Source organism: Corvus hawaiiensis, chromosome 5 (genome assembly GCF_020740725.1).
Source record: "Corvus hawaiiensis isolate bCorHaw1 chromosome 5, bCorHaw1.pri.cur, whole genome shotgun sequence".
NCBI lineage: Eukaryota > Metazoa > Chordata > Aves > Passeriformes > Corvidae > Corvus > Corvus hawaiiensis.
The window spans coordinates 15617025-15631492 of record NC_063217.1 but is presented as its reverse complement, the minus strand read 5'-3'; the positions used below and the strand labels follow the sequence as shown (position 1 = coordinate 15631492).

The 14468-nt window shown below is 41.3% G+C and overlaps 1 protein-coding gene across 3 annotated transcripts in view; it reads right to left on the bottom strand.

Annotated features, from left to right (window-relative positions):
- Positions 1–14468, bottom strand: part of LOC125326126 (complement C1q tumor necrosis factor-related protein 7) — a 118042-nt gene that overhangs the window by 85111 nt on the left and 18463 nt on the right. The window lies entirely within an intron of this gene.

Here is a 14468-nt window from a genome sequence, read left to right as displayed (position 1 = left end):
TCCTGAGAATATCCGTTTACTTATCTCTTTTTTCAGACCACTTCTTACTGCAGCTTTCCAGAGTTTTAGCAGCTCACAGCCATCCAAGTGAAACACTGGCAACAGGAGAAGCAAAAGAAAAAGAGGCACAAGCAGCCCTAAGCGGGGCAGGGGTTGTCAGAGAAGGAGCAGGATTTGCTATGGCACTGGTGCTGGGTGGCACGTTGGGACAGAGCTTGGCAGCTGATTTTCTGCAACCACTAGATGGCACAAAAAATGCTGCTGTAGCATCAGCTTGTTCCTGGAAAATTACTTAAGCATCAGGCTCATGATGAGGTTAAAGGGGATTCTTGTGTCCCTGTAATTCAAATGCACATTTTAATGTTTCTCTTAGATGCAAAAATGTATTGTTTGGAGTCATCGTGAGGGGAAATTAATCTTAGCAGCAAAATGCAGCTTCAAATATCAAGCACTGCTGGAGTCAGTGCCATTTGCAGGTGGAGGGTAACACAGCAGAGGATGAGGGGAAGGGAGGTTGCTCTGCTAATTGCATTACAGGGCACTAAGAAAAATCATCAGTTCTCGTCCTAGTGCTGATAACAATTCTCTTTTTAGCTTTGGGCAAATCATATAATCTGCTTCATTTCTCTATTTGCATATGGAGGGCAATGATTTCCTGCCCTGCAGTGGGACCAGAGGAGTTAATTAATACTCATAAAGCACAAACAGAGAGAAGAAAAACACTTACAACTCTTGAAAGCTACTTGCAAGGAAGAGATGTCCTGGTCTGTCCATTGTGCACCATCCTGCTATTGCTGAGACACTGTGATGGTTATAATATGATGATAGAGTATGGATAAATTTAAAACATAATGAAACAAATAGACTTTGTTGTTGTCTTGTTCTGTTTGCAACATGATTCATAATGGAAATTTCATGTTGAGTGACAACAGCCTCGCTGCTGCTCTCCAAAACCCTCTCAGAGTCAAAGAAACAGCCTGATACTGGGGGATGGTGACTTGCACGACCTGACCCCCACCTGCAGTCCAGCTTTCTTCCAGCTGAGGGATGGAAGCTTTGGTGCAGTCTCTGGTTCAGTCGTTAATTCATAATTAAAGCTCCTAGTTACTCGGAGTGCTTTGCAGCCACTGTGAAAGGTAACCAGCTCTGTGAAAGGAGCTGGTGCTGGACTTCACAGTACAAGAGAGACATGAAGCTCCTGATGCAGGTCCAGAGGAAGGAAACAAAGGTGATTAAGAGACTGGAGCATTTCTCTTATGAGTAAAGGCTGAGGGAGTTGGGCCTGTTCAGCCTTGAGAAGAGATGGCTGAGAGGGAACCTCATCAATGTCTGTCAGTATCCGAAGGGAAGGTGCCAGGAGGATGGAGCCAGGCTCTGCTCAGTGCTGCCAAGCAATGGGAAAAGAGGCAGTGGGCAGAAACTGCTTCACAGAAAGTTCCACCTGAACATGAGGAAGAATTTCCGTACTGTGCAGGTGACCAAACACTGGAACAGGTTGCCCAGAGAGGTTGTGGAGTCTCCTTCTCAAAGCTGTCTGGACACAATCCTGAATAATGTGCTCTAGGGAACCCTGGTTGAGCAGAGGGGTTGGACTCGAGGACCTCCCTCCCAACCTTACCCATTCTGTGATTCTGTAACATCTCTGGTACATCCTCAGGATCCAGATCTTTGGTGATTTTACCAGTGAAATATGCAATCTGATTATAATGGCTTCCAATAGCCCAGACCATAAACTAAGATATTTCTGAACACTCTTAGAAGCTGAGTGTCCTTAAAAGGATAAGGATTCCATTGTAAATCATTAGCAGCTGGGAAAATCTCACTGCAGCAATTGGTATGACTGCTGTGCTCATGAGATGACATATTTCCTTTTACTCTTCTCTTTATTGAGTGTAGTGGATATGGATATCCTAAGGAGAGGCAGAGGATTTTACAGGGTATACAGGGAACTACTTTTCATCATTTAGAAAGAAAGGGTTTATAGGTTCAGATAAGGACAGTACTGAAAAAAGAGAATTTGGCATGATATCCTTGAGAAAACAAAGAACAATTATATTCGAGCATACTTTATGCACTGATTTCACTGCCAATGAAAAGAGACTGACTGTGTCTTCCCATAATCACAGAGGGTATTTATGGCATAAATGTAATTTTTGGTTTATCTGAAACTGAGTTTTATCAGCTGTCCTTTAGCAAACTGAGAAGTCAGGCTGTGAATGAGAGAGACATGAAAACTGTGAGACCAATACAAACCCAACAAAACAAATGATTACTGATTGGACTTGAAGAAGACTGAGAAAAAAAATTTTTTTAGAAAAAAGAAGACACTGAAGTGCTGTAACTGCAGTGCCAAACTGGTTTCCAACTACTCACAAGAGTATTGTCTTTGTTTTTCCAGTGATAAATTTAGGTTTTCTGCTTGTCCCCCCTACACATTTTAGTGATGATCTTGGAGACTTCTCAATTTCCATTAAGGATTTTAAATAGTAAATAAAGTGATCTTGGCCAATCTGTGGGAGAGCTAATGTGGTAGACAGAAGATGTTTCAGATGGAAGGGGTTTATCTGTTTTCTCTCTGAAGCAATACTGTGACCAGGTGATGGCAAGCACTGCACAGCCTCAGGAGGATCCAGGAGCCCTTCACATGGACCAGCAGACCAAGAGATATTTCATCAGCTTGTGTCCTTGCTCTGCTACTGCTGTGGTGCCTTTGTGCCTGGGTCTCCCTGGCTGTGATTCATTACCCTTTGTGAAACAGGGGTTGTATGGCAGCCCCTGTCCCCTATAGCGACATGCAGGGTCAACAGACCCAGCACGTGCTGTGAAACCTGCCAGCCCAAGGTAGGACAGCTCTGCAGTGTCCATACGCCAAGTGAGTGCTGAGAAGGCCCTTGGGTCTTCTGTAGGAGCCTGCTGTGGTACAGGAGATGTGGCAGGAGGGAGATAAGGAGCAAGAACAGGCTGGTGCTGTCTCGAGGGCTATTGCACGGTCCCTTCGGGAGAGGACTGAGTCAGACTGGTGCAGGTATTTAATTATGCTGCCATATAATTATCCCCAGACCTGAATACCCTGCCATGGAAGAAAGTATCTTGCGTTCCAGCTTTGAATGTTAGCATTATGATCATAATCCTTTGGGACCCATGGCTTGCCCTCCCTCATAGCCAGGTCTTGCTCCCATTGACCAAGTGAGTACAGTCCTCTCCTCCTGGCCAGAGACTGCATGAGGCAGTTAGCCATCATGGCAACCTGCAGAAAGTGTTTTATTATCCTGGAAAAAACACCCTTTATGTAGGAAATATAGTAACACACCCAGCAACAGTACTGACTTTTAGCCCTTAGCACCATTTACTTCCAAATAACTAGCCTTCAGATACTGGGATTTTCTCATATAATGAAATCTTGGTATGTTGCTACTCCTCTGAATGTATCAAGATGCATCTCAAACAAAAATAAAGCAATAATAAATTATAGATCATTTTAGTTTAAAAAAAATTATGAAGATGGGATTGAAAGTTAGAGAAATTAAATGAAAGGGAAGAAAAACACCATAAAGAAGCACAAGCTCTTGAAAAACAGCTATTAGACTTGAAAGATTCCCTTATTCTTACTGCTCAGGGAATGGACTTATTTTTCCCATGAAGAACATTCACAATACCTTATTTAGTAATATTTCAAGAAGCTTTTTTAGCATCTGGCATTGAGTGCAGTTGTTGCAGTGCTCTGGCAACATGCTACACTGTAAAGCTAACACATTAGCATATTACAGAGATGAAAATAAATGGGAGAAGACTCATGAAATTTTCAATGCAAGGTGTAGCTCCTGTTACGTCCAGCTCCATGGAGGATTCATGCTGTAATGTCATTCTTCTGCTTTCTGCTCCTCTGACTGAGAGCACAGGCACTTTTTCCATATTTTTTCTTTTCTTTTTTTTTTTAGGTGAAGGGGTCATCAACTTCAAGTACATTATTGCATGTTTTGCAATGCATCACTATGTGGGGGTAGTGATGTGAATCAAGTGATATATAGGCACTGGTGTGGTTTATAGGATTATGCAAGCTAAAAGCACAGAAGCTGACTTGGATCACATGTGCAGTATTTTATGAATCATCTTTAATGGCATGAGTAGAATTGGATAGAGCCTAATAATAGACCTAGAACATTTTTCTATTTGAGTTTGCTACAAAAATTGCTATGCAACTGATCTTTAAGTGAAACAGTTTTCCTTAACAGTTTTAAAATACCATCCTGGATGGTGTTAACAAGGTCAATGCAGACATCAAATAATTATTATCAACATTTCTTACAACAGGCTAAAAAATCCTTTTCATAAAGGAGATGGATAAAATCAATTTGGGTTCATGACATAATTTTTGGGTGTAATAAATTATTTTTCTTTCAAAACTCTGCATGAAATATTTCCAAATACAGTAATGGATTCTGGAGTTAGAAAGACAAGACTCAGAAAGTCTAAGCTGGCAGCAAAATCCTCTGACAAATAAAATGAGACGGGTGAAATACTTCACAAACTTCACTAAAGACTTTGCAATTGCTGCCCATTTGTATGGCCAAGGTGCTCAGCAATAATACAGCAATAATCACAGAAGACCAAAAGAGAGCGGATGGAAGTAGTGAAGAAAGAAAATGCATTTTGAAATAATCCTCAGTAAAAAACATTGCTATTGAACTCTTAATAAGCATTCAGATGGGTTTTAACACACTGCATATATTGTCCATGTCCATTGAGATATGATGTATAATAAGTGGACTGAGCTATGCTCTCACTAGAACGGTCCATTGTAGATCCAGAGGAAGTCATCAGACTACATCATGGTCATTTCCAGTTTTTCAGGGAGTAATCAAATAGAAATTGGTCCATGTTCCTTGACATTCTCACACTCCTTTGAATAGGAACTACTCATAAATAAATCAACAAAAACATCATGTCTGCTGCATCTTCTCCACTTTTTAATAGGACAAAAAATAACACCACAATGTTTTTCCTCATGTACCTTCTTAGTAGACCACCTCTCAGTATGAGAATTACAGAGTACTGCCAGACTCAAGGACCCTAAGAAAAATTAAATTGGTGGGTCCGGGGAGCAGAGGAAGCATAACTCTGAAATCTGAAGGCATCTTCCACCCAAAGGAATGCCTGGGGGTGAGGGAAGTGACATGAAAGTATCTGATCATGGTCAGCTTGAAAGAAAGGAGTGTGATAGAGAAAGACATGAAATGAGAAGAAACTCACTGGAGGCCTCCAAGGGCCAGGAACTGGGGTAAATGAAGATTTCAGTGGCAGAAGTAGGAACTATTGTTCAGAATTACAAAAACCAAGACCTATCCTGGCCAAGCCCCATTTGCTGCCTCCAAGTTCTCCTTTCCATCTTGTACCTTGCTGCATTTTAGTGTGATACCGCATACAAAGAGGGTGTGGGGGGTGGCTAAACTCTCCTCCCCACCAGTGAAACACTCAGGAATCTGACATACAAGTTGTTAATTTATCTTATTTCACAGTAAACACTCAGCCTTAATTCGGCATCTGTGGAGCAGACTCACCATTGCCCCACTGCGCAAGTGGACATGCAGGAGTGCCTAGGAAGAGTATGGTGGGTAAGACACACAGAAAGCAAAGCACAGTCCAGAGGTGAATCAGGCCCCACAGAAAGAGCATGGCCGAGCAGCTGCAGGACTTGGTGGAGCAGACATGGACCTTTTGCCATGAATTTCATGACCTTATCACTATCTTGGATTACCTTTCATTATCATGAATCTGCTCCACTGTCAGCAAGAGTCTGGTGATGGCAAAGCAAAGATGCTGTTAAAGCCCAGACCTGGTAGAGGAGTTTTGCATTCCTAAATGATTGAATCAAAAAGCAGAGCCTAAGCCCCATAAGAAACTAGCCTGGCACAAGGTTTAATTTTACTATGTGAATTCAAGCACTGGAATGTCCTGAATCAATTCCAGAAGGACTAACACTCACACCTCGCAGCCTGGCCAGGCACCCAGTGCTGTGGGTACAGGCTGTATCCTCATTTTCCTTATATCTCAGTTACCAAAACAGCCATGTCTTTCTAGCCTTTCTTAGCTCACCATTCCTTTGGGGCCTTCTTGAGTTATTGCTCCCACACCTCTTACTTCTCCTTCCCCCTCTTTGTCTAGTCCTGTTCCTAGAAACTTTCCCTTCTCCACTGTGGCTGAGACCCACGGCCACCCATTTCACAGCACTGACTGGGCCCCCAGCCTGCTGCTAGTGGGTCCGTGTGAGTCCAGATGAACAACTTTTTCTTCCAGTGTTCATCACTTGGTTTTTCACTTGGGGAAGCATTGCCTTGCATTACCCTCAGAGACAGAGACACTGTTTTTGTTGCTCAGAGCGCAGCTAAGCAGCTGACAGACATGTGAGAAGCCATTGTACTGACAAAAGGCAGCACTGCTGGCAGCTTCCTGCTTATAAGGTCTCTGGAAGAGTTCAGAGAAAGTGGGAAGTGTTAGTAGAAACAAAATTTGTTTACTATAATCTGCTTTTAGCTGATCTTCTAAAAAATGTGCTCTTTGACTAAGACCCACTTTAACCAAGATCCCACTGCTAAGCAACCTCTTCTCATGCAGCTTTTAAAACTTGCAAGATGGTAGGACAGACCATATTGTATTTCATGCTGGGTTTTCTTATGTTCCTTTGTGATGGAAAAACTAAGAGGCCACTACTGGAAAACTCCTTAAGTGTTATGACTTTTTCAAGACCTGCTGTCACAGCTTTCCTTTTTTTTCCAGTCAACACCACTTTGGCAAGTGACCAGATTAAGACAAGTCCTGCTGCCCTGTAGACATCCACATTTCTTCTTTATACCATATGTTTTCTCCAAAATGTTCCAGTTATTTTTCTAAAATCAATTTTGCATCTCCAGCCTAGTCAGGGACTTTGAACAACTTCTATTTGAAGAGACAAGATGGTTGAAGAAGAAAAGAAGTATTTGTTCAGGAACCAAGACAAAAACTGAAACTGCTGACTCAAGGGCACAGAGGAGCTTCCTGGCAATGAAAAGCTTGAGAACAGGTACTCACTCTGTAGATGTACCATAAAACATTTCCTTTGTTCAGAGAAGCAATAAAGCATCACAACTGTGAACTCATCCTAACCTCAGTTTAAATTTTAAATTTATGTCTTTTAAAGGAAAAAAAATCACACATAAGCATCTTCTTTAACCCCTCACTAACCATGGGCACAGTCTGCCTCTCATAAGTGAGCAAGAATTGACATTTCTGTAGTTCTACTGAGAACCCATTACTCAGCAGCATAACCCCATCTCAGCCACCACCACAGATCTGTACTAAGCAGGCAAATTTATTCATTAGATTTATCCTATGTTTATTAACAGCCCAGCTCAGAAAAAGAGTCAGTGACAAAAACCATCTGGAATAAACATAATGGAAAACAAACAATGTAATATATTCTGTCACTCCAGCCTAATTGCACTGTTTGGTGCAAATGCAAGTGACAATTTACAAGCCAAACTCTTATTAAAGGGAAAAATGAGCTGTTCAGGGAAGCACAAATCAAAGTAACTAATCAACATAGGCAACACATTCAGGGATTTATGAGCCAAGGTATGCCAGTCTTTTCTTCTTCTTTTTTTTTTCAATTTGGGAGACCTGCTGTGATGTTGCAGTACACTATAAGTTATATATCTACTTACGCAACACTGGGGAGAAGCATGCCTCTGATTGTTGTCTAATTTTTCACCAGATACAGCCTGTGACTTTTGTGTTTAAACAGTCCTTTTCCTATCACTTAAGCTGGGAGCAAGGTACACTGTCTGAAGAACCAGTTTTCTTTTAAGGCAACTCTCCTCTTTTAGCATATAATAAAAACTTGGAATTAAGGATAAGGTTAGAAAAGGTTCCAGTTAGCTAAAAGCAATGCCAATTTGATCTAAAACAAGTTCTTACTGAGTGAATTGGTCCAGCAAGAGAAAAAGGAAATTCCCTTCCATGCAAGAATCTGAACAACACATGGCTGCTGTCCATGACCTATTTCAGCTTCGAAGCTGGACTGACTCATTAGATGCATCTGGCGTCCCCAGGGAAGCAAGAGAAAACCCTGGCAGCAATAAAGAAAAGATGGTAAAAGCCATCTGAAGCAGAAATCAGCCAAACATCCTGTCTGCATTGGAGCATCATCTTCAAGAACGGCATTAGGCACCTGCATGAAAACTCAGCCCTCAAAGACATAACAGTGCTACAATATGTAACACGCTGTTAGTTTAGGGAAAGTACTCCCATAATCTGGAAAATACCAGCTCAGACCAACAGGGAAGAAGTTTAAGACCTCATTAAAACAAGGGGCAGCCATCTAGCATTACAGTGAAATCAGTATGAGCAAATATGCCCATAGCCCTGACTGCAGAAGTGTGGTCAGAACTCCATAAATGTAGCAAGATACGATTTATAAAATACTGCACTGAAAAATTCTCTCAGTGATGAGATGCTGAAGGTTTCTGTCAGTCTTTTCGTGAGGGGAAAAAAAAAGTGAGGAAGGGCTACACTGAGGGGAAAAGATGTCAAAAGACTCACATGTTGCTTTATCTGCCATAAAGAGACAGATCACCAGTCATCACTTTCCCATGTGCAGAGGTGCCTCTCTGGTCTTTCACATCCCTCCCTTGTCTGCAAGGAGCCAGGATCCTTTCATATTTTGGAAATGGCCCTGTAGCTCAAAGAGAGATTGTCTTGGAAACAACATTTATCAATGAGAAGGCATTTCATATTTCTCCCTGAACTGATACTTTTCTGGAATAGGGTCTAGTGCTCTGTTTCAGAGTCCAGTAGGCCCTGAAACATAGCTTGTTCTCAACCATAATGTAGACTTATTCTCAACGAGAAGGCTGATAATGTGCAAACTTCTGTCATAGCTCATATCTATGAAAAAATGTCCATATCTTAGTTTCTGCACCTGCTGTTTTCAGAAAGAAATGTGTGATGTCCCTTTCTCCTTGAAGAGGTATCATAGATATGGCCACAGTGGGATGTTTCTTTATTTAAGAGACAGGGTGCAAAGTCAGAGAAATATAGCCCTCAGAATTTTGAAATTTCAGTACTTCAGGAAAGCCAAAAATTTTATTGCCAGCTAACTCATCCATCTCTCCAGAGCATCATTACACCATCTTATTAGCATGCAAATCAAGATGACATAGTTGTTGCTGACTAATTTCAAATGTGATATATACAGCATAGATGCACTGTTGGGATGGTCTTTGGCAACACCTTCCAGGCATCTCTGCATGCTGTTGACCTGAAATTGTAATTTTCTTCAACTAGGAAGGTAATTGTGAGGATGACTCTTTCCTTCATGTGCTGAGTTCATGTGTATTCTTAAAAAATATTGTATTTGAGTCACCTGTCAAACCCCACAGGTATTTTGTTCATATCTCTCTCTCATCTTCTAACTATTTCCATTTAAGCAGAAATCCCCAGAAGCTGTAGTTTTGTTTTCCTCGGATTTCCACTTAAGTTATACAAATCTAACTAATATTCAAAAGTGGGTATAAATAAAAGAAGGATGACTCCACATTTGAAGTTCACAAAATTCTAGGTGTATGTGGTGAATGTCAATAATTATTGACATGAGCTCCTGGCTCATAAGGCATCATTATAATGATAAAATATCTCAATTACCAGTTAATATGCTCTTGTTCTATTACCACTGGTGGCCAGTCTGACCAGAGAATCTGAACATTTTCCTTCCTGAATAAGGAATGGCCATGAATACAGAGCATTTTCTTTAAGGAGCAGAATGCAGCAGCCATGGTATGGTCAACACAACAGTCATATAAGTGTCCAAATGTTCAGCTCTGTAAGTGGGGATTATTCTGCCCACCTGGGATGCTCAGACATTCATTTTGTTGCTCTCTTGTACCCTGAAGAATTTTTGTAATCCTCCAGGATTCCCTTTTTCCTCTCGGGGAGGAGATTCAGGGGACATGCTGATGACTGTGCACGTGGGTGGGAAATTGTTCATGCACTGAGGCAGTGATCAGGGCATCCTGGAAGTGCCCTTGTTGTTGCAAGCATGTGAGTCTGAATCTGGTTCCTGATTGTCACCAAAAAATCTCAGTCCCAATGCTTTCTTTTGACTCTCTGCACTGTCACTTTCCCTACGTGCTCCACCACGCACCTTCAGTGCTGTCAAGGATCTGAACTACCAATAACTTCCAAAATCAATTTGTGGTGAACACTGAAATTTTCCTCAGTGTTTTAAAAGGACTTCACAGCGACAAGGTAGCTCAGATACTGAGCTATCTCAGGGAACTATCTATCAACAGCCCCTCAAGGCAGGAACTACTTGCTAGAGCACCAGCTGATAAACAAAAACAGAGATGACATTCAAAGAAAAAAATCGTTTTAGTTACCACATAGTCTGCTTCAACATTTATTTTAGAAAAAGCTGGATGCAGATCTTGCATGAATGTAAGTGCAGATTTCAGCAAATAACTTAAAAGCCACAGAGGAAACCTTAAAAATTCAACAGAATTAATTCCCTCTGGAATATGAATGCTAGCAGATTTCCCTCCCCTTCCTTCTTTCTCCTTCACTCTTTTCTCCAGCTATATTTAAGATATCAAGTTTGTAAGTCACCTCACTGAAGTTCAGAAATGGGCAGTCATTCAAAGATAAGCTGCATTAACAAACATCAGTTGATAACTAAGGATGATGGTATTTGTTCTAGCAGATTCCCAGCAAAAAGTCCATGCTCCCATTGCAGCCCTCCACCACAGCAGCTCACTTAGATCGGCTTCCAGACTTGCTCTGCTGTCTTCCAGACAGCATCTGCAGACTGATATGTCACTGCACTGCTTCCTTGCCCGCCAAGAGCTTTTCCCCTACAAGCATCACAATACTGGTAACTGCTCTCAGCTCTCCACACTGCTCATCTGGGGATGTTCTGCTACTTATGGTCCTTTGTGGTCAGTTTTGCTGATTATCTTGTACAACACTTAGATTGAGAGCTTTCCAGCAGGTTTGGATGGGTTTTTTCTGCCTCTGACCCTATGGGAAAGCTGAGGCACACAGCACCATGGAAAGGATTAAAAGCTGTTTTCTTTCCCTCTTTACAATAAACCTGTTTATCTATGAGTGGCCACAGATGGACACATATTTCCAGAATTCAGGAAAACTACCTTCAGTTTTCTGCATCTTTGCAGACTTTTAGTTCTACAGTCATTGAGTCTTGCCTCAGTCCTCTTGTCTGTAAGCCTGAGAGGTGATATTTGGCAAACTAAATGTATATGTGCATATGTACCAGAGCACTAATGGATAGTAGGGCTTCACAAAGAGAAAATGGTCTTGAGATAGACACCAGAGAAGTCTAAGTGTATCATACATCAGATCGTAACCTCTTCATATTGCAAGAGGGAGAGCCACTCTCTGAGTTACACTGCTGTCAGGTAGCAAAATACTGCCTTTGAAGTATTTGAATGTTTGCAGTCCTTAAATAATTAGAATTGTCAGAAGCCCATCAATCAGAAGTTTTCACAACTCCTTCTCATTTGTATGTAGATTTCTAAACCTGAAAACCTGATATTGTCAAATAATAGACTAAAATAGAACACCTCAATAATTTTTTTTTTTTTTTTTAACTCTACAGTATTGGATACAGAAGAGATCTTAAAACTTTCAAAGTGGAACTGGAGGAAATGGTCTCTTTTTCAAACTACTGGATTTGTCAGTCTACTGCTGTTTTGGGTAATGATCAGTCCCAGAAGACATCTGGGTGTGGAAAACACCAGGAAATGCATAGACAGTAATTAAGTGCAAGGCAGTAATGAAAACATCCCTTAGCCTTGGGCATCAGATTTCAAGGGTCATAAGCCTTCATGTTTTGCTTACATGTGGGCTACTTCATTTGTACCTGCAGGGATGGGGATTAGCAACTGAAATCCAAACAGGTGGACAGTTTGGTTCACCAGCTGTGCTGGGGCGTTCTGCCCTCATTAGGCCCCTTCTCCAACCCAAGCCTTCTCTACTCCAGAAAGGCTGAACAGCAATCATGGTGCTGTGGAGTAAGGAGAGGCTGATTTGAGGAAAACCTGTGTTCTGGAAAAGCCTGGCATTAGGAGATTCTGTATCCTGAAGAAGTGAGAAAGGAGAATGTTACAAGAAGAATCAGACGCAGATGGAAAAAGAGAGGGAAAGAGCAGGTCCTGCATCACCATTGAGATCTTCTAGCACCCCTTCAGCACCATGAATCCTTCAACAGCCCCATTCCTTCTTAAAGACGGAGGCAAAACTCCAAAGTTTGGTTGAAATGAGGCATTTCTCCTCTTTCAAGGCAAGCTGGTGCCTTGTATAAGCACTGAGTCCATGCAATAACATCTCTTGTGTCATTATAATTAATAAAGCCTTCAAAAATATGTGCAATAATCCATTCTTAAGATCAACTACATAAAGTTTAAATAGTTCACACATCACAGGTCATGTCAAGTGATTTCTTTATAAAACAAACTCTTCAGGAATGAAAATCAGGCAGAGAGGGAGAAAAGAACTTTTTTAGAGCAGTAAATTAATATCCAATAGCAAAACATTTGGATGAAATCTGTTTGTATGATTTCTTTTCCTTGAAAGAAAATGAGAGTTATTTTCTTATTTCAGATCTCTTCTTTCCATTTGTGTTCCCAGATTTATTCTTAAGATCTTACGTTCTTAGATACTCCACTCATCAAATTTCATAGCTGTACCTCCTGAAAATGAAGGTTTAGAGTAAGAAAGATCAAAAGATTTTGTTCACTGGTTTTCATAGGCACTGCATTATTTCCTCTGGGAAATTGTGCAAGAGGAAGATTTCAGCCTGCTCACAGGATACATCAGAGCGAAAATGCAATTCACAACTGGGGCAGCTCCTTTGGCTTTTTTTGTTGCTTGTTCTCTTTGAGCTCACATCAGATTAGAGCATTTCACAGTTGGTTGCAAACTTGAAAACACGAGCTGAATAATGAGATTAAAATATCTCATAGCAAATAATCCTGAAAAACATGTGGTTTATTGGTTTGTGAGCTAGGAAGTGACATCAAACGTCCAGACATGGATACTTTTCATTTAGTACATAAGTTCTGCATAGTAAGACAGAGTGCATTCCTCACCATAAAATATATGCAACAAAGTATTTAAAGATGTTCAAATTCAAAGCCATAACCGTCTGCTTATCACTGACATCTGTTGCTTCAAAGCAAAGGACTATATGAAGAAAGCTTTAGAACTCAAGAGATGCATTTGCCAAGAGAACACATAAATATACATAAATTCAAAAAGTATAATAAACTGCTGTTTTCTCCCTGGAGTGTGGTTGCACCAGCTAGGTATGGGACAGTTTTGTATTGCAAAGAAAACACCTCCTACCCATCTCTGTGCTGAAAATTAAACTTTTTCTCATTCTCCAAACACTCTTGAAAAGCAATATCCTCTTCCTCCATCATCAGAGGAGTTTGACTTTCATACCAGCCCTGTTCACCTCTGACTTGCTCCTGCCAGTGCACCTTCAAGGTGTGATCCTTATCACCCTGAAAACTTCTTTCAACAGAGCCCTTCCCCATCCTCGCTCAGGGAGGTGACTCCCCAACATCCCTGGAAGCAGCACACTGCATCTCCCAGCCCTGCAGGTCTATTAATTTCCTTGCTCTTTTGGCACCTAGGTCTGACTGCCTGGCTGACGTCAAGGACGGCCTTCCCATGGCCTTCAAAGAATCGTGGGCATCTCCCTTAATGGACAGTGCCTCTCTCCGCATGCTGATCTTGCATTGCCATGGAAATGAAGGGAAAGAGGAGGGCTGGGAGAGGTGGTAAGATATTTAGGGCAGCATCCATGTTCCTCTGAGCACCTGATGCAAGAGGTGACTGAAGTGGAGTATCTGCAATAATAAAGTTGGGTTGGGTACCTGTGGGTATGTGTCAGGGTTGGAGAGTTGCACTGTGAGGGTTGGAGGGCAGGTTTGCACCTTTCAGACATGTGGGTCTGGGGAAAGGACCTATTAAAAGTTATTGGGAACTGGGAAAAAGTGTGAGCCAAATAGAATGTGCAAAGTCATAGGGATCAGATGCTTTTTAAATATGGAATGCAAGGGAACTAGAGACTCTCTGAACAGGAAGACACTGAGAATTCTGAGTGCATGAAATTTCTGTCTCAGGGTAGTACCACCTGTACCTGGTAAGTGAACCTAATACAGCTTCCATTTATTTATCACCATATATATTGGCAGCAATCAAAATGGCAGGGAGCACTTCAAAGACAGGAAGAGAAATTTGGCATTTCAACCTCTCTCTGCCAGGCCTATTGATGCCAATAAGTATATGAACTACATAAAGAACAAGGAAATATTTCATGACTTTAAATTATATTGTGAAGCTCACAGAAAGTTGATCTGTCCCCTGCCATAAGCTGCAGATAACTATACAGAAAGTGACAGATTTAAATGTGA